This window comes from Puma concolor, chromosome A3 (assembly GCF_028749965.1).
Source record: "Puma concolor isolate L17-30 chromosome A3, mPumCon1.1.hap2, whole genome shotgun sequence".
Classification (NCBI taxonomy): domain Eukaryota; kingdom Metazoa; phylum Chordata; class Mammalia; order Carnivora; family Felidae; genus Puma; species Puma concolor.
This window is the reverse complement of record NC_141669.1, coordinates 77,307,991-77,327,739: the sequence shown is the minus strand read 5'-3', so window position 1 is coordinate 77,327,739 and position 19,749 is coordinate 77,307,991. Positions and strand designations below refer to the sequence as shown.

Sequence of the window (19,749 nt, the reverse complement as noted above, 5' to 3'; positions counted from 1 at the left end):
GACCATGCTGATTCAGAAATGATGTCAAAGACAAGGCAATGTTTAGGGGTAGGACTAGCTCTTGTTAAGAAATTAGCGTAATAACGGGTACCTGGGTGGCTCAATGGGTGAACACCAGATTTTCCCGGGTAATGATCTCCTAGTTCATGGGTTTGAGCCCCACGTGGGTCTGTCTGCCCGGAGCCTGCTTCGGATCCTCCGTCTGTCTCTCTTTGTCCCTCCCCCACTCGTGCACTTGCGCAGTCTCTCTCTCTCTCAAAAATAAACATTGAAAAAAATTAGGATAATAAAATGACCAACAAGTACTGGAGAATTTAAGAGTAATAGGAAATCTCTGGGGACTGCAGTGAGTGGAATCTTGAGCCTATCCTTTAAAAATGGGGAGGATTCAGGGGCACCTGGGTGGCTCAGTCAGTTAAGTGTCAGACTTTGGCTCAGGTCATGATCTCACAGTTTGTGAGTTCAAGCCCCACATCAGGCTCTGTGCTGACAGCTCAGAGCCTGGAGCCTGCTTAGGATACTGTGTCTCCCTCTCTCTCTGGCCCTTCTCCTCTCAAGCTCTGTCTGTCTGTCTCTTTCTCTCAAAAATAAATAAACATTAAAAAAAAATAAAAATGGGGAGAATTTGGTTAGTGAAGACATGAGGTGAGGATGGCTTTAGCATGTTTTATAAGCCAAAGATATAAAACTGTCATTCTGAACTTCAGGTCACTAGGAGATAACTGATATTTCTTCACTGAGTTGGTATAATTCCAAACTTGAAAGCACAAAATGTGGCCAGTGCCACTTATGACAAGTAAATGCACACTTTCCTTTAGGCTTTTTAAAAAAATTTTTTAAAAATGTTTATTTATTTTTGAGACAGAGACAGAGCGTGAGCAGGGGAGGGACAGAGAGAGAGCGACACAGAACCTGAAACAGGCTCCAGGCTCCGAGCTGTCAGCACAGAGCCCGATGCAGGGCTTGAACCCACGAACTATGAGATCATGACCTGAGCCGAAGTCAGAGGCTCAACCGACTGAGCCACCCAGGTGCCCCCCCTTTAGGCTTTTTTAAATATTGAAAATAGCTCTCAGTTTCCCTTTGATAATCCTTTTTTTTTTTAAGTTTATTTTTTCAGTAATCTCTACACACAATGTGGGGCTCAAACTCATGATCCCAAGATCAAGTCACATGCTTTTCCAACTGAGCCAGCCAGGCGGGCCTCCCTTGATAACTTTTCAGCATCATTAGAGAGGTGTAGAGACCCTAAACTGCTAGGTACTAATTTAGCAGTTGGTAACTTTTCTTACTGGTAGGTATTAGATCTTTCAAGTGGGAGAAGATGATGATCCAGACTAATCTGGTAGCAATAACGAGGGGCAGTTAATAAAATAGTCCTGATATGAAGGCTAATCTGGGCCCTCCATGAGGGCCTCCAACATATGAGGCAGATAAACACATGGGCTCTTTGCACATCGTGCTAATCTAGGCAGGCCCCATTGAAGTCATCCTTAGAAGTACGGTGTCTGCTTCTTAAACACATTATCTCAGCCAATTCCAATGACATTCATTTTCACGTAAAACTAAGGCCTAGTTGAAACCTACTGAGTTATTAAGGGTTATGAAGTTCTGGTATTCATAAACTACAATTATGATTTGTTAGAGTTTAATGAGGACTAATTCAGTGTTCTTCCAGGGAGATAGCAGACTTGCACAGCTGCTATAGCACCTGGACATATACGGCTGGTAGAAATTCCCATAATTTTCAGGAAGGACACTTTTATTCTTAGTGCTTCATTAGCATGGTTTTAGGTTGGTTGTGGCTTTAAAAAGTTGCTATTCTTACATTTCATGCCCAGTTAAGCTTTATCATTATTGTTTGGCTCTGTTTTTTGTGTTTTTTTAAATGTTTATTTATATTTTGAGAGAGAGAGAGAGGGTGAGCAAGGGAAGGGCAGAGAGAGTTGGAGACAGAATCCAAAGCAGGCTCCAGGCTCTGAGCTGTCAGCACAGAGCCCGATGCAGGGCTTGAACTCAGGAGCAGTGATATCATGACCTGAGCCAAAGTCAGACACCTAAATGACTGAGCCACCCAGGCACCCCAGTTTGCTCTGGGGTTTTAATTAATTTACTACATGCAGTAGTATATATTTGCATCAATAGGGTTTTAGCATGGGATTTTCAGGTATTTATTTATTTATTATTATTTTTTTTTTTAACGTTTATTTATTTTTTTGGGACAGAGAGAGACAGAGCATGAACGGGGGAGGGGCAGAGAGAGAGGGAGACACAGAATCGGAAACAGGCTCCAGGCTCTGAGCCATCAGCCCAGAGCCCGACGCGGGGCTCGAACTCACGGACCGCGAGATCGTGACCTGGCTGAAGTCGGACGCTTAACCGACTGCACCACCCAGGCGCCCCGAGTTTCAGGTATTTAGACGGTAGACATTTACACATTATTTAAACAATCAGTAAGCCATACTAGAATTGCAAAAATAGATGCATACGTAATCTCCCCTAATATTCCTGTAGAATGACACTTCATTGTTATGTCCAACTATTTTTTGCAGTGGGAAATGAGAATGAGTAGACAGAAAAGCAATATAGGGTATAGGTTGTTCTAGAGTTTTCTCTTCTGCCTGAAGCCAAAATTGGCAAAAATAGCTTGAGATCAACTCCTGTAGCTATGTTCTGTGGAACTCCAGAAAACAGTGATTTGAGAAAACAATGCCTCTCTGGTCAATGAAGCTGGGATGGCATTGAATAGTAGAGTCACCTCTCTTGATGAATAGAAGCATATTGAAGGCTCTGAGGAGTCCTGAAGCAATTTTGTTTGATGGTTAATCAAATACACAAACTTATTTGGCAGAGGAACTTGTTTTTGTTTCTTTTTTAACTATGCCCAACGTGGGGCTTGAACTCATGACCCCAAGATCAAGAGTCACGTGCTCTACTGACTGAGCCAGCCAGGTACCTCTGAGGAAGATTTCTTGCTCTGAAAAATTATCCTCTGATAAAATATCTTCACTTGAAAATGCTTCATCCATCTATCCCTCCATCCATTCATTCAACAAATATACACTGAATGTCTACAATGGGCTAGAAGCTATGAACAAGACAAAGTTGGCCACGACCAATGTTTTCACTTTGTTTGAGACCCTCAGTTCTCATGACGGCTAATTCAGGGCTTTAGCTGCACTATATTTTCTTTTGCCACTAATGGTAATTTTGCTAATGGAGGGAAAGAAAAAATTGGAAGGAAACAATGACCAAACTGGCTAGATATGGGGAATTATAAAGAAGACTGAATGGGGAAATGTGATGCCTTGACAGAGGCAATAAACTTGGGCAGGCTTAGAGAAGAAGAAATCTGGTTTGGGGCATATGTATCAATTAGGCTGCTTTTGTTTGCAAGAAATAGAAAATTCAACCAAAGAGATACATATAATAAGCAAAATTATTATCTCACTTGATGAGAAATTCAGGGGTAGGGTGGTTCTAAGGTTGTTTAATTCAGTAGCTTGACATCATCAATGATTGAAGTCCTTTCCACATGTCTCTTCTCTCATCATGGTGAGCTGGTCTGTATCCTCAAGCCTTGTCCTTTCCTGGTCATAAGACGGCTGCCAAAGCTCCAAGCATCACGCCCTTACAAAATAATAATAATAGTTAAAATAAATAGTGCTAAATAATAGCACTATTGATAGGGCAGATACAGTTGTAAGCACTTTGCATATATTAATTCCTTTGCTCTTTACCACAACCCCATGAATTGCTTCTATCATCTCCATTTTACAGATAAGACAACTGAAGTACAGAGAAGTTAAGTAACTTGCTCAGAGTCACCTAGCTGGTGAGTGGCTCCAAGAAAGGAAGAGAGTACCTTTTTCATATTCCTTTAGAAGAGTAAGGAAAACTCTTACCGGCAGAGTTTTGTGGAAAACATATGCACGTTCCTAAATCAGTCAAATAGAGGGGAAAGAAACTATCATGGACAGTTTAGACTAATGAAGATTAATCTCCAGGGCTGAAAGGTTACTAGACCTCCCCCCGGTGTATCAACTAAGTGAGATTCTATAGCAGGACAGAACATTAAGGTGGGGAGGCCGCTTGGAAGGCAGCCAACAGTATCTGCTACAGACCGAAGTGCAGTGGGACCTTGAAATGGACAGATCCGGTACACCATTGAGGGTACATCAAAGGATGGGGCTGTTGCTCCACAATTGGGGCTCAGAGGCATTGAGATGGTAGTTGGAGTCACAAGAATGGGGCACAGTTCTGAGGAAGATAGTGTAGAAATCATAGAGCTAACAGGTGAACCTTAAAAAAATTGAGGGGAGGTTATAGTTGAAGCAGTATAGTCAAAATGTTGAGAATTGTTTAGACTGTGTGGTAGGTACATGGGTTCATTATATAATATTACTGTGTGTGTGTGTGTGTGTGTGTGTGTGTGTGTGTGTGTGTGTGTCTGAAAATTTCCCTAATAAAATTTTTTGAAAACAAAGCAAAAGAAAAAAGGACTGTGGGGCACCTGGCTGGCTCAGTTGGTGGAGCATGGGACTCTTGACCTCGAGGTTGTAGGTTTGAGTCCCACGTTGGGTGTAGAGATTATTTTTAAAATAAAATAATAAAATGTTTTTTATAATGTTTATCTATTTATTTTTGAGAGAGTGCCTGTGAGCAAGTGGGGGAAGGGCAGAGAGAGAGGGAGTCAGAGGATCTGGAGCAGGCTCACTGCTGTCAACATAGAGCCCCATGTGGGGCTGGAACTCACGAACTGTGTGATCATGATCTGAGCCGAAGTGGGGCTCTTAACTGACTGAGCCATCTGGGTGCCCTTAAAAAAATCTTTAAAAAACCATCATGAAACTCAGGGAAACTCACTATGAAGGTGTTTCCTATCCTTGCTTCCCCAAACCCTCTGCAGCTTTGTGCCTGAACCCTTGTCTAAGGTTTGAACCCACTACCATACTTTGAGAGAAGTTCTGGTCACCCAGAGGGAGAATATAAGAAGCTTTCATTTGGCCTCTCACGGGTTTAGTTTCCAGCCATTTCTGCTGCTGGCGTTCTCTGCCTGTTCTGCTGGGATTCTCTGGCTTCCTCTCCTGTCACCATTTCTACTTGGCTTCAAAGCCTGAATTTCTCAACCCTGATCTTCACTCTTTCTGTGGCCACGTCTTGATAAGATACCTGCCTCTAGACCAGTTATCTAACTGCTGAGGTCTCTGCTATTTTCCAGAAACATGAGCCCTTTATCTAAAGGACATTATATGTGGGCATTACTATGAAAACTTCAAAAAAATTTTTAATGTTTATTTTTGAGAGAAAGAGAGACAGATGAGTGGGAGAAGGGCAGAGAGAAAGGGAGACACAGAATCTGAAGCAGGCTCCAAGCTCTGAGCTGTCAGCACAGAGCCTGATGCGGGGCTCAAACCCATGAACTATGAGATCATGACCTGAGCCGAAGTTGGATGCTTAACCAACTGAGCCATCCAAGCACCTGTATTATGAAGCCTCTTAAGCTAATAGCTCTTATCCTGGGTGTCCCTTTCACCATGACTTTTTCATTGAGAGTTTTCCTACAACTGTATCGCTGCATGCTTGTTTATAGAACAATCAACCTGTGGCTTTACTCTTGTGTTCTCCTTGATGTCTGCTCCGTCGGAAAGTCTGCTTCGATTCTTAAGAACAGCACTCATGCCCAGCTTTAACAGCAGGAGAAAAAGAGCTTTCAGACAAGTAAACAGGAAAGGAGTCATTGCAGATGTGGAAGAAAAATAAGGGAAAAAGTAGCACAAGGTTTCCTTTGGGTTTTTGAAGCATGAGCAAACCACCATATTGCATAAGCAAATGGCAGTGCTGCTAAGAAGCAAAAGATGAAGAGTTGGCAGAAATGTATAGTTTATTGTAAAAAGAAGACAAAACATAACAAAGCAAATGAATAATGTAAATGAACTTGGGCAAAAATGCTAAAATGCTTACATAAATGGTGATAGTAGGGCTTTCTCCAGCTAAGCAAACGCTTGCAGCATCTATAGAGTTGGGCTCCAAGTGAAAAGTGTTTCTGATACCACCCACTGCGTTGTAACGTAATCTCAATCATCTCATGTGCATGACACTCGCTTGAAAACACAAAGGAGCATCTGACTCTGAGGCAGCCAGCTTTGGCCTCCAAGGCTGTGGGGATTGCAGGCAGGATGGCGATAGCTTGATCAACTTCCTCTCTCGGGAGGAAGCGGGGTGGGGGCTGGCCCAGCCTTGGTGGAGTGGCACTGAGGAAAAGGAAAACATCCAGTGAACTACTTGAAATCCCCCAAATGCAATTCGGTAAATGCTCTTTGGACATCTACTGTGTGCAATGCACAACAAAAGAAATAACGTCCTGCTGAATTGAAGATTACCGCCGCAGCAGAGGTTATTACTCCCTATACTTTTTTTTTTTTTTGCTATGTATCCCTTTGGTGAATCCCGTGGCTTCCTTCTCGGATAATGCTTTTAAATACGAAAAGTTCGTGAAAATTTCAAAGGAAACCAATTATATTGAAATAGTCATAAAACTATTTAAAAAAACAGGCAAATTTGTGATACGGTAATGCATATGTTTCATTTTCCTCCCCCCCTCCCCACCCCAAAGAAGCTCTACATCCAATGTGGGACTTGCACTCAGAGCCAGGAGATCAAGTGGCATATGCTCTCCTGACTGAGCCAGCCAGCTCCTATACATATGCTTCTTTTTCTTCTTCTTCTTCTTTTTAATGTTTACTTATTTTTTGAGGGAGGGAGAGAGAGAGAGAGAGAGAGAGAGAGAGAGAGAGAGAGAATGAGCAGTGGAAGGGCAGAGAGAGAGGGAGGCACAGAATCCAAAGCAGGCTCCAGGCTCTGAGCCATCAGCACAGAGCCCGAGCCAGGGCTCAAACTCATGGACCGCGATCATGACCTGAGCTGAAGTCAGACCGCTTAACCCACTGAGCCACTCAGGTGCCCCACATACGCTTCCTTATGAATGCTTTAAATAACAGGATATAGGGTCAAGTCTGATAACTCCTGTAATTTCAAAATAGCGTTGAGTGTAAATGGTAATTCCAGAGATCCACAACTTTAATGGGATGTAAAAAAATGTCAATAGTTTCTGTTGGTGATAAAGTCACAGACACTGCTGGTGCTACTGTGGTGCTGTCTACATTTATAAGAAAGCAATGCTAACTTTCAGTTAGAGGCTAGTGAAAATAAATGTGTAAGTTTTTTCCTGTCCAAATTCCTAAACTTGTGAATTCAATCCCCTGGGATGTTGTGGACCACCCCCCCTCCCCCAAGTTAAGAATTTCTCATCCTGTGTGTGGGTGTACTTGTGTGTACACGTGTACTCCTACTCATGTCCTTCAGAGAGGGTAGAAGCAGAAACAAGAAATTACCTAAATAATCATAATATGAGCTATTATAGGATAACTGTTCTAGAATTGGAGCCACAAAGGGATTCAATAGGAAGAGGAAATCAGAAAAGGTAAAAGCTTGGGAAGGAGAGGGCTGGGTGCACTGAAGACCCACTGGTGTCTGCAAAGACTTCTTGCTTTTGCCTCTGCTTGCATTTATTTTCATCTGTGCAGGGATAAAACAGAAATAAAGCCGTTAAGCGTATTTAGAAATGCTAATGTGGCTATGTATCCGGATAGCCACATGCCAATGCTGGGCAATGGATCATGATTAGCCTCAGTCAGTGGTTCTCAAAGTGTGGTCTCTGGACCAGGTACCTTTAAAAAGAAATAAAGGGGAGGGGCGCCTGGGTGGCTCGTCGGTTGAGCGTCCGACTTCGACTTCGGCTCAGGTCATGATCTCGCGGTCTGTGGGTTCGAGCCCTGCATTGGAGCCCAGCTCGGAGCCTGGAGCCTGCTTCCGATTCTGTGTCTCCCTCTCTCTCTGGCCCTCCCCTGCTCATGTTCTGTCTCTCTCTGAAGCAAAAATAAATAAAAACATTCAAAAAAAATTAAAAAAAAAAAGAAATAAAGGGGAAGACAAGAGAGTAGAGATAAGAAAGGCAGGCATTTTACCTTCGTCGTCAGCCTTTTTGTTCCCTTCCCCCTCTCCCCAGCTCCTTAAACTGGCTAAAGCTGGACTACCTTTGGAGCTAGCCTTATGTGGAGTATGATTTAGAGCAGTTCTCTGAGAGTTTGCTCTCAGAATTCCTCAGTAGCCTTATAAATTGTTAAGTACCCAAAGAGCTTTTGTTTGTGCAGGCTATGTCTATAAACATTTATTGTGCTAGCAATTAAAATTGAGAAATTTAAAAATACTTTTTAATTCATAAAATATAAGCCCATTATGTGTTCACGTCAAGAGAATTTTTTGGTGAAAAAAAACTGTATTTTCTGAAGCAAAAATATTAGTAAGGAAGGAGACATTGTCTTCTGTGTTTGCAGATCTCTTTAATTTCTGATTTAATGGAAGACAGTTGGACTCTGTATCTGCTATTGCAGTATGTTGCAATAGAACATGTTCTATAGCCTCTAGAAAGGCTCTGTATTCTTCTGAAAGAATGAGAGTGAAATAGGCAAATAATGTCTTGCCATTATTGCGAAAATTGTTTTGACCTTGTGGACCCTCAAGGGTCCTCAGACCATACTCTGTTTTGCAATTTGAGTTTTCTTTAACTATGGAAAAAGACTAATTCTAAACCTAGAAATAAATGGTATAAAATTCAAATATGTCTGTGCTGGATATCTCTTGTTGTCCCTCCAGATTGTCCCTCCAGATGTCCCTCCACCTTTCTCCATTCTGTCCTGTGACCTGAATGGGCAATATCAATAGGCTCTAGTTGGGTTTGGCCGAGGGGTAGCGCTGGCATGAGATCAAAGGGAGGGAGGAGATGAGGTTGGGGTATTTATTCCCTAGCTGGAAAGAGCTCACTCTGTCCTTCAACGGGGATCAGAGTTCTTGACACAGGACTCTGCACGCACCTCTCTGTTCCTGCAAGCCTTTCCAACCGACATCCCTTCAGGCACAGGTGTGATAATGTGTCTCCACTACTAGCCCAAGGGTATTAGACTGTATGATTTATCTTTACCCTGCCTGCACCTTTGGAAATAGTCCCTTTATGACACTCTCCTCAAAATTCCTAATTTGAGTGCATCATTTGTTTCTTGCTGAACTCTGACTAATGCAAGCTGGAGAGATACTGTACCTTAAGGATAAACTTCAGTTAAAGTATTGTCCATGGCAGCAGATCCACTTAATTTTAATGGAAGTTAGAAAGCTGTAAAGTTCCAGTGTCAGTCTAAGATCTTTAATGGCTTGGGAAAGACAGGGCTGGATGCATTGAGGACCAACTGGTGTCTGCAAAGACTTCTTGCTCTTGCTTCTGCTTCAGTTTCTTTTCCTTCTTTCCTTCTTTCTCTCTTCTTTTCTTTCTTTCTTCCTTCCTTCCTTTCTTTCTTTCTTTCCAATGTACCTATGTATGTATATATGTATTTTTCAAGTAAACTCTTTACCTAACATGGGGTTCAAACCCACAAACCCAAGATCAAGAGTTGCATGCTCTACAGACTGAGTCAGCCAGGCACCCCTGCTTGAGTTTATTGTTATCTGTGCAGAGATGAAACAGAAATATACCTGCAAAAATATTTATAAATGCTAACATGGCCATGCATCTGGACAGCCATGTGCCAATGCCAGGCAGTGGGTCATGATCACCCTAAGTCACTGGTTCTCAAAGCGTGGTCTCTGGACCAGTAGCAGGAGCAGCAGCATTAAGGCACTTGTTAGAAATGTAAATCCTCAGGTCTCACCTGAGACCTACAGAATCAGAAACTCTGGGAGGAGGGACCTAACAATCCATGTTCTCACAAGCCCTCCAGGGGATTCTGATGCTTGGTAAAGTTTGAGGACCTTCACTCTCAGAAACTCATGACATCACAGTTCCCTAAGCTTCCTGGCCTCCCTTACAGCTAGGGGTGGTCATGTGATGTCCTCACGCCCTACTGCCTCGAACTTGGGCATCTTATCTGAAGCTGCAGTAACCATCCTGCAATCTTGGGGTGACAAGATAATTGTAGAAGCACTGACCCTGACATCACTGCTCACCTCCAAACTTCTTGTTAAAAAAAAAAGAAAAAATCCACCCACCACCCACACCCTCCAGTTATTTAAGCCACTGTTTAGGTTTTCTATTAGCCAAACACAACTCTAACTTTATGACATGGTTTATAAAAAAGACGTTTCCCCTCATGATGATAAAAACTTTAAACAATATTTTAGTGTTGAAATAAGAATTAAATGTGGAGCAGAGGGCAACATTCTGATGGGTTTTTAAAATAATTTTTAGCATGTGTGGCCTAATTCTTGCTGAATCCCAGATACCTTGGGATAAAAGGGTCTTCGTCGTAAAGGGCTTTCTGGAGCTGTTTGAGACACATTTTTAAGAGAAACTATTTTGGGGCGCCTGGGTGGCTCAGTCAGTTAAGCATCTGGCTCTTGATTTCTGCTCAGGTCACGATCTCACAGTTTGTGAGTTGGAGCCGTGTGTCAGGCTCCAAGTTGTCAGTGCTTGGGATTCTCTCTTCTCTCTCTTTGCCCCTCTACCCACTCGTCCTGGCTCTCTCTCTCTCAAAATAAATAAATAAACTTTTTTTAAAAAGTAAAAAAAAAAAAAAAAAAAATAGAGAGTGAGAGAAGCCATGTTGTGGTGTCATTAAAATCAGGGTTGAACTTTTTCTTTTTAATGTTTATTTATTATTTTTGAGAGAGAGGCAGAGTGTGAGCAGGGGAGGGGCAGAGAGAGGGAGACACAGAATCTGAAGTGGGTTCCAGGCTCCAAGCTGTCAACACAGAGCCCAATGTGGGGCTCGAACTCACAGACGGTGAGATCATGACCTGAGCCAAAGTTGGACGCTCAGCTGACTGAGCCACCTAGTGTAGAACCTTTCTAAGAAAGTAATAGTGGTCAATGAAAGGGAAAAGTTGTTTCCTACTCTACTCACAACACTTCTGACACCAAATGTGCAGGTTGTTTGCCTCACCTTAAGCAATTCTGACATTGACTACATGGCGTTAGGGCAGTTTCCACAGGTTAAAGACTCAGTCCCACAAGACTGACCCCTCTTTGAGAGGCCAGTCACAAGTCCCAGGTTGTGACCTGTTCTTCTGACCACCCAGCTACAAATGGGGGATTCCCACAACCCCTTCCTTGGGTCTGATAATTATCTAGAACCACTCACAGAACTCAGGAAAGCACTTTATTTACTCTGGTCAGTTTATTATAAAAGATATAACTCAGGAACAGCCAAATGGAAGGGATGCATAGGGCAGGCTATGTGGGAAGGGGCATGGAGCTTCCATGGCCTCTCTGGGCTCACCACCTTCTCAGCTCCTCAGTGTGTATGCCAACCCAGGAGTCTCCAAACCCAGTCATTTAGGGCTTTTATGGGGGCTTCATTGCCTAAGTATGATTGATTAAATCGTTGGTCATGGGTGATTAAATCCATTTGTAGCTTCTCTGCCCTCCCCAACAGTCGGGAGTTTATTAGCATAAATTCAAGGGTTCAAAAAGGCTTCTTATGGGGTGCCTGGCTGGCACAGTGGTAAAGCATGTGACCCTTGATCTCCAGGTCTTGACTTCAATACCCATCTTGGGCCTACCGCTTACTTAAAAAAAAAAAAAAAAGCAAGCCACTTATGAATAACAAAAATGCTCTTCTTACCCCTATCATTCAAAAAATGATAAGGGTTTTAGGAGCTCTGTGCCAGGAACCAGGGATGAAATCAAATCTATATTTCTTTTTATATCACAATAACATTGTTAATTAATTTATTTCTTTAAAAAATTTTTAATGTTTATTTATTTATTGTTGATATTTATTCATTTTTGAGAGACAGAGAAAGACAGAGTGTGAATAGTAGAGGGGCAGGGAGAGAGGAAGACATGGAATCCGAAGCAGGCTCCAGGCTCTGAGCTGTCAGCACAGAGCCCGATGTGGGGCTCAAACCCATGAACTGTGAGATCATGACCTGAGCTGAAGTTGGATACTTAACTGAGCCACCCAGGCACCCCAAACGTTTATGTTATTCTTTGAGAGAGAGAGACAGAGTGGGAGTGGGGGAGGAACAGAGAGAGAGGGAGACAGAATCTGAAGCAGGCTCCAGGCTCTGAGCTGTCAGCACAGAGCCTGATGTGGGGCTCGAACTCATGGACCATGAGATCATGACCCGAGCTAAAGTCAGGCAATTAATTGACTGAGCCACCCAGGCACCACTCATTGTTAACTAATTTCAAAGGCAGCAGTGCCTATAATCTACCATAATACCTGATTCACAGTGACTGTTTAATAAGTATTTGTAGAGTGGAACTGGTGAAAAAAAAATTAAAGAAAAAAATTTTAATGTTTATTCTTGAGGGAGAGAGAGAGAGAGAGCACAGGTGAGAGTGAGCAAGCAGGAGCAGGGGAGGGGCAGAGAAAGATTCCAAAGCAGGCTCTGTGATGTCAGCAAAAGCCTGACATGGGGCTCAAACCCATGAACCATGAGATCATGACCTGAGTTGAAGTCAGAGTCTCAACCAACTGAGCCACCCAGGCACCGCCCCCCCCACCAAAATTTTTTTAATGAAGAAAACAGGTTTATCACTGGAATATTTCCAGGGCTTAAGAGAGGAGTGGATCAATCTGCACAAATTGGACTACTTGAAGTTTGACACTGAAGCACCCTGTCAGAGAGGGCACAATGGCTTGCATATAATAGGTGTATAAATATGCTGAATGAATACATGAAACTTCTTCTATGTGACATATAAGAATTATGATTCAACTGTGACAGGCACTGTATTGTTATTGTATACCATATCCATTTAATCCCCCCCCTTCTTTTTAGAGAGACAGAGAATGCAAGCAGGGGAGGGGGCAGAGGGAGAGAGAGAGAGAGTCCCATGCAGGCTCCATGCTTAGCATAGAGCCCAATGCAGGGCTCAATCCCATAACCCTGGGTTCCTGACCTAAGCAGAAATCAAGAGTCTGACATTCAACCAACTGAGCCATCCAGGCACCTCCCATTTGATCTTTAAAATAATTACCTGAAGTAGACAGTACTGGATTATCAAGGATGGGTTTAGGATGCCAGCAAAACTGAGGCACCCAAAGTTGTTTGGAAAAAATTGTTATACTATGTCTTTTAAAAAAATTTTTTTTAAATGTCTATTTATTTTTTTAATTTTCTTTTTTTTTTTGAACGTTTATTTATTTTTGGGACAGAGAGAGACAGAGCATGAACAGGGGAGGGGCAGAGAGAGAGGGAGACACAGAATCGGAAACAGGCTCCAGGCTCCGAGCCATCAGCCCAGAGCCTGACACGGGGCTCGAACTCACGGACCGCGAGATCGTGACCTGGCTGAAGTCGGACGCTTAACCGACTGCGCCACCCAGGCGCCCCAAATGTCTATTTTTGAGAGACAGAGTGCGAGCAGGGGAGGGGCAGAGAGCAAGGGATACACAGAATCTGAAACAGGCTCCAGGATCTGAGCTGTCAGCACAGAGCCTGATGTGGGGTTCGAGCTCACGAACCATGAGATCATGACCTGAGCTGAAGTCAGAGGTTTAACTGACTGAATCACCCAGAGGCCCCATAACTGATGTCTTTTTTTTTTTTTTAAAGTTTATTTATTTATTTGGAGAGTGGAAGAGAGAAAGAGAGAACGTGTGTGTGTATGGTGGGGGGGGGGGGGGGAAGGGCAAAGAGAGAGGGAGACAGAGAATCCCAAGCAGCCTCCATGCTATCAGCACAAAGGCCAAAGAGGTTCGATCTCACAAACCATGAGATCATGACATGAGCTGAAATCAAGAGTCAAGACTCTTAACTGACTGAGTCACCCAGGCACCCCAATATCTGATGTCTTATTTAAAAAATAAGAACACCGGGGTGCCTGAGTGGCTCAGTCAGCTGAGCATCTGAATCTTGATTTCAGCTCAGGTCATGATCCCCGGGTCATGGGATTGAGCCCTGAGTTGGGTTCTGTGCTGAGTGTGGAGCCTGCTTGGGATTCTCTCTCTCTCTCATAATAATAATATAATTATTATATTATAATTATATTATAATTATATAATATATAATATAATTAATGTATAATATATAATAAATAATAAAATATATAATATATAATAATTATAATTATAATAATCTCTCTAATAATAATATAATCACAATAATAATAATAATAAATAAATAAAATAATTTTTAAAAAGACCACCAGAATACTGTAGCCTACATTGGGAAAATCAGGACTTTCTCTACATTACACTCACTTTTTATTTAACATTTATATATTTATTTTGAGAGAGAAAGAGAGAGAGCATGACAGCACGAGTGGGGGAGGGGCAGAAAGTGAGAGAGAGAGAGAGAGAGAGAGAGAGAGAGAGAGAATCCCAAGCAGGCTTCTTGCAGTCAGCTTGCAGAATCTGACTCTGGGCTTAATCCCAGGAACTGTGAGATCATGACTGAACCAAAATCAAGAGTCGGACGCTTAACTGACTGAGCCACCTAGGTGCCCCTCTACATTATATTAAGTATTGTTTTTATTATATTTTGGGGACTGCTTTGCCTTCAATAACATCTAAATCTCAACAAAACAAAGCTAGGAGAGCTTAGACTAGCTGCATTCACATAGCTAGTTAGAATCAGAGCTCTCTATGATGGTACTCAATGTTTACGATGCATTATATGTTTATGATGGTACACACCAATTTACCTTTTAAATTTGTGAATTGTGTTGGACCTTCTTTATTGGTTTAGTGTTTTTTTTTAATGTTTATTTTTTGAGAGAAAGAGAGAGTGCGAGCAGAGGAGGGGCAGAGACAGAGGGAGACACAGAATCTGAAGGAGGCTCCAGGCTCTGAGCTGTCAGCACAGAGCCCAACACCGGGGCTCAAACTCACGAACCACGTGAGATCATGACCTGAGCTGAAGTTGGATGTTTAACTGACTGAGCCACCTAGGCACCCCTATTGGTTTAGTGTTTTAATACAATAAAGCATACAAGAAAGTTAACCTAAATGTGTTTTTATCCCTATTGTATCCTTAACCCCTAGGACAGTATTCAATGTATCTTTATTTTTATTTATTTTTGAGAGAGAGAGAGAGAGCACGCACAAGCTGGGGAAAGGGCAGAGATGGGGGGGGGGGGGGGAGAGATACAGAGGATCTGAAGCAGTCTCCATGCTGACAGCAGAGAGCCTGAGGCAGGGGCTTGAACTTGTGAACCCTGAGATCATGACCTGAGCTGAAATCAGATGCTTAAACAACTGAGCCACCAGGGTGCCCAATGCATCTTTACTTTTAGTGATTGAAAGAATGAACGATGTGCAATCATCAGCCCACCTAAATGATTGTGCTTTGTATTAGTCTTAGGGTCAACCAAGGGAAAGTGAGAAGGAAATCAATCAGATCAAGAAACTTCTCTGATGTCCTTCTGAGATTGCCTGGATTCTCAAGACCAGGGTCCTCTGATGTTTCCATTTTTATGATCTTTAGATTCTCATTTTGGAAGCTGAGATCCTAGACTCCTTTTCCCCTATATAAAGTATGTCAGACAAAGGAAAGTGATTTAAGGAAATGTATTCTATAAGTTATTTAAGAAATATTTCCTAAGAAGTGATAATGATAACAAAGGAGACAAGGGAAAGGCAAAGTCTAAATGTGCCTACTTCTTTTTTTCTTTATTATTTTTCCTCCCATCATGCAGAAGTGGGGCAACTAAATTTTAGTTTATGGTGTCTCCATTACCTATGCTAGAGGGTCTCAATCATTGGTGTGTATAAAAATTTAAAAATTCACCTAAGTCTTGTCCCTAGAGTCCCTGATATTATGGGCGTGAGTGGACCCAGGAATCTGCATGCCAGCTGATTATGATGCTGGTGCGCTAGCCACCATACCGTAAAAACCCCTATTATTATGCAAAATTGGGGCATAGATGAAAAAATCTGAACTGCAATTAAGTCTTTATTTTTGCCATTCTCACCATTGCTGGGCCAGCTCTGATAGTCAGTCCAAACCAATTTACACAAAAGTGTGAATAAGGTTTAAATCCTTTATCAGGGCACTTTTATTAAAAGAAAAAAAAAAGGTATTCTAAGGTGTTAGAATGCTTTAATTACACTTTAGTTTTGTTTCTTTTGGGGGGAATTAACCTGGCAATACCTGTTAGTCTAAATCGATTGCTGAAGGAATCCTGTCCATTCCCTTCCTTTGCCTCTTGAATCATTCATTCTAGACTGATACTGTTCTTTGTGAAGCCTTCTTCAGTAAACCTATACACAGGGACGATCCCTTTATGTCACTACCAACCCTTGCATGTTTCAGTGATAGCATGTATCATCTTGTAGTGGGATTCCCTAATTTAGTTTTGTGTCTGCAGTTCTTCGCATAGTGCCTGGCAAATAGCAGGCGCTCAAGAATTGTGGAACGAAGGAATGAATGTCAAAGACTAGGCCGAGTTTTAAAAATCAATGTTGACTAAGAAACAAAACATGGAAATGTCAAGGGCTGAATGCCAGGCATTGCAGGCTTAGAAAGAACACGAATAACCCTTAACAGCACAGAGCCCTCTTGAAGGGATCGCCTGTCCCATTTTCTCAATTCGCTTTCCAGCCTTTCCTGATACCCCAATTTCCCGCTCACTAACTCATTCCCTCCCCTACTGCGGACAGGTCCGGCAGGTATATCAGCTCAGCAGCTCTGATTGGTCGGCGATGATTTCATTGTTGGGAAACATCCGGGCTTTTTCCCTCCCCGCAACACCTCCCCCAGAGCCCAGCGTTCTGAGCTTCTCTCTCCCGCGTATGCCCCTCCCGCTGGCTGAAGCAAAACAACCGCCTCTCCCCGGACCGCTTCTGATCCTCGCCCGCGCCATCCCTTCCGTCTCTACGCCAAAGAGAGGCGTTTATATGCTCCAATGAGGGCCTAACAGGACTTTGTTAGCCAATCGGCAGCCAACCCCCTGCAATTCCGGGTGGGACTAGGCTTCCACACCTATAACTGCACAAGCGCGTTGGCTCCTTTATGGCGCTTATTTTACGCAAGGCTTAGAGGTTAGAAATAAAGGGGCATGATTCTCGTAGAACGGGAAGGATCCGCACACACTGTCTGGATTTGACCGTTTTCGAAGACTAGCCAATCGCTTTTCGAATACTTCCCCGCCTTTTGCGCGTTCATTTAAAAAAAGCCAGTGTGACGGACTTGGAAATTGGTTTAGTGACGGACACGCAGAGAAAGCCAATGATTGAGGGTTCGGGTCACCCTTTGGACCAATAAAAAAAGAGAATCGCTAGGGTTCGGGCTTTGCGAGGCGGAGTGCAGGTGGGCGTTATTTGATTGATGGCGATCTCTACTTATGGCTGGTAGGGTGGGTTGGTTCCTGACGTCCAGAGGCGGGGCTGAATAAAGTAAATGGTAATGAAGGGTTGGGTCTCACTCAGTGGGCGGTGTTTGATGGATAGTTGACCTTGCCAATTGAAGGTGGTCACTGGTGCCCAATGGGAAATTAGGAATTGAGAGGCGGGGCATTGTGGGCGGGGAAAACTGAGTACCGAGGTACGGGGCAGCCGAAGTGGGAGGGGGACGCTGATTGACGGGAAGCCCAGCCAACCGGGTGCAGCCAGAGGCCGCGCCGTCCCAATGGGTGGGGTCTGGGGGCGGGGCTGCCCGAGGGGCGGGGAGGAGAAGGTGCGGGGAGGGGGTTGCAGAAGGAGCCGAGCGGCTGCTGCTCAATGGCGGAAAAGCCGCCGGTGTTCTGACCGCCTGGTCCCCCTAGCAGTTGCGGGGGAGTTTCCTGCCGGCGCGGCTGGACTCTCTGCTTCTCAGGGTTCGGTGGCTGGAAGATGCTCCAGAGAGACGAGGCTGCGGCGGAGGAGGTGGCGGCGGCCGAATCGGCAACGGCGCTAGGGTGGAGAGAAGGCGGCAGCGGCGGCGGCGGCGGCGTGCGGGGCCCGACGGTGTAAACAGCCCCGGAGGCGGCGGAGGCGGTGGCCGAGACCCCGACGGGGAAGCGGCGGCTGAGGCAGGGTCGCGCCTCAGTCGGAAGCCTGGGTTGAGTGCAGCAGGGGTTCTCTGCGGCGGGCGAGAACGGACGCCCTAGACCTCGCTTCCCTCCCTCGCCCCAGGTAAGGCCGCTCCGCGCCCCGCCGCAGGGGAAACGGCTCGCGGGCACCGCCGAGGCCCCGGACCGTTTTCGGGGCGCCGCCGGGCTGCGGTCGTGGGCCCTACCTGTCTAATCCTCGCCTTTTTTTTTTTTTTTTTCTTTCTGCCGTGGAGTCTGGGGGAGCAGAACGCGGAGCCTGGCTCCTGGGTAGGCCCCTTCCCCAGCCGCCGCCTCCGCGCTCTGCCGAGGCTGGGAGAGGCTCGGGGCAGGGAATTTTACTTTGCTCCAACGCCTGGAAGTGAACTGCTTTCCCCCTGTTTTCTGTTTCAGACAGCGAGCGTCTCTTTCACACCAAAGCACTGGGGCTAGGGCTACTCCAGGCTTTAACTCATCCTTTCCTGGATCATGCCTATTTGAAAACCCTACCTTTTACATTTGTTTCCTCATCAGCTTTTGCCCCACTCTGCGCTCCACTTACTTCCTTGTTAAATCTTCTTTCTCGTTCTTCTTTCTCTGCCTCTCACCACCTCCTTCTTAGTAGCTCTAAATCGCTTCTTTCTCTTCTTGGTGACTCCGGGCTCTTCTCCCCTGCCTTCCCCAGCAGTCCTTTTCGGATGTCATTCTTTTCCGCAAAAAAGTTTTTAAATGAAACTTCTGCCATCAGTACCCCAAATCTTCCAGAGGCCCGTTAAGAGTAGACTAACCGGCTTTATATGGAAGATCAGTTTTTTTTTTAATAATTTAATTGGGTCTAATGTCCTTTCAAAAGTAGGTTGTATTCATAAACGTTAAATGTGAGAATAACACCAAGGTAATTTAAAAAAGAGGGGCTCAGTGAATGTTGGAAATAAGTTATTTCGTTTTTTAAGTTGCCTGACCTTTATTGTCCGATTTAGCAGATCTAGAACATTTGCCCATCTTACTTGGCAAAACTGCTTCTTAAGCATTTGATAGTCGGCCCAGATTCATAAGTATTCAAGTCGGCTTAAAAACAACGTGGAAACTTTAAAAAGAAGACATTAGATGAACAACTAGGAAGCTGTTTTCATGAAGTCACAGTTAAAGACCTTTTAAAATAGGCTCCACATGTTTAATGTATCAAAATAAAGTTGGCAGGAGACTTGTAAAAAGATTATTTAGGAATTTGAGTAGTCTTAGTGATATGTAGCTATTTTGGGAAAAACATTCTTTTTGTTAACAAACCTTTACAACTGTGATGTGAGAATTACTGAGGTTTATTGTGGGATTAACACAGGAACTCATTTTATTTGAGCTACTGCACGGACGTAGAAGTGGTAAATTGTAGAGGGCAGATACTGTAAGTCCCTATGTTCTGGGAGATTGAGCAACATACCATCAACACTGAATGTTAATGGACATTATTTCATTTACTTTCTCTGTTGTGCAATAGCAGAGTTCCTATCATTGGCCTGCTTTTAAACAGCATTTCTAAATAGAGACAAGTTATTCTAATTATTATGATAATCTTTTCCAAGTGTACAGGCTTTAAAAAAATACGGTTGAAGTTACACTATTAAGGTGATAACTTTTTTAAAGAAATACTTTTGTAGGCCTCCTGAATGGGCAATGTGTTGTTTCAATTGCACTTCTAAAATTTAGTATTTAGAACAGGTTGGGTTTTTGTTTTTGTTTTGTTT

The 19,749-nt window shown here is 43.6% G+C and overlaps 1 protein-coding gene across 9 annotated transcripts in view; it reads left to right on the top strand.

Moving 5' to 3' along the window:
- Window positions 1-17,670: 17,670 nt before the first annotated feature.
- The window catches only part of PPM1B (protein phosphatase, Mg2+/Mn2+ dependent 1B), a 92,495-nt gene continuing 90,416 nt past the window's right edge, over window positions 17,671-19,749 (top strand). For all 9 annotated transcript variants that reach the window (XR_015249251.1, XM_086701207.1, XM_086701208.1 and 6 more), the window contains exon 1: window positions 17,671-18,113. The gene's annotated coding sequence lies outside the window, so the exon portion shown is untranslated. The remainder of the gene's footprint in view (window positions 18,114-19,749) is intronic.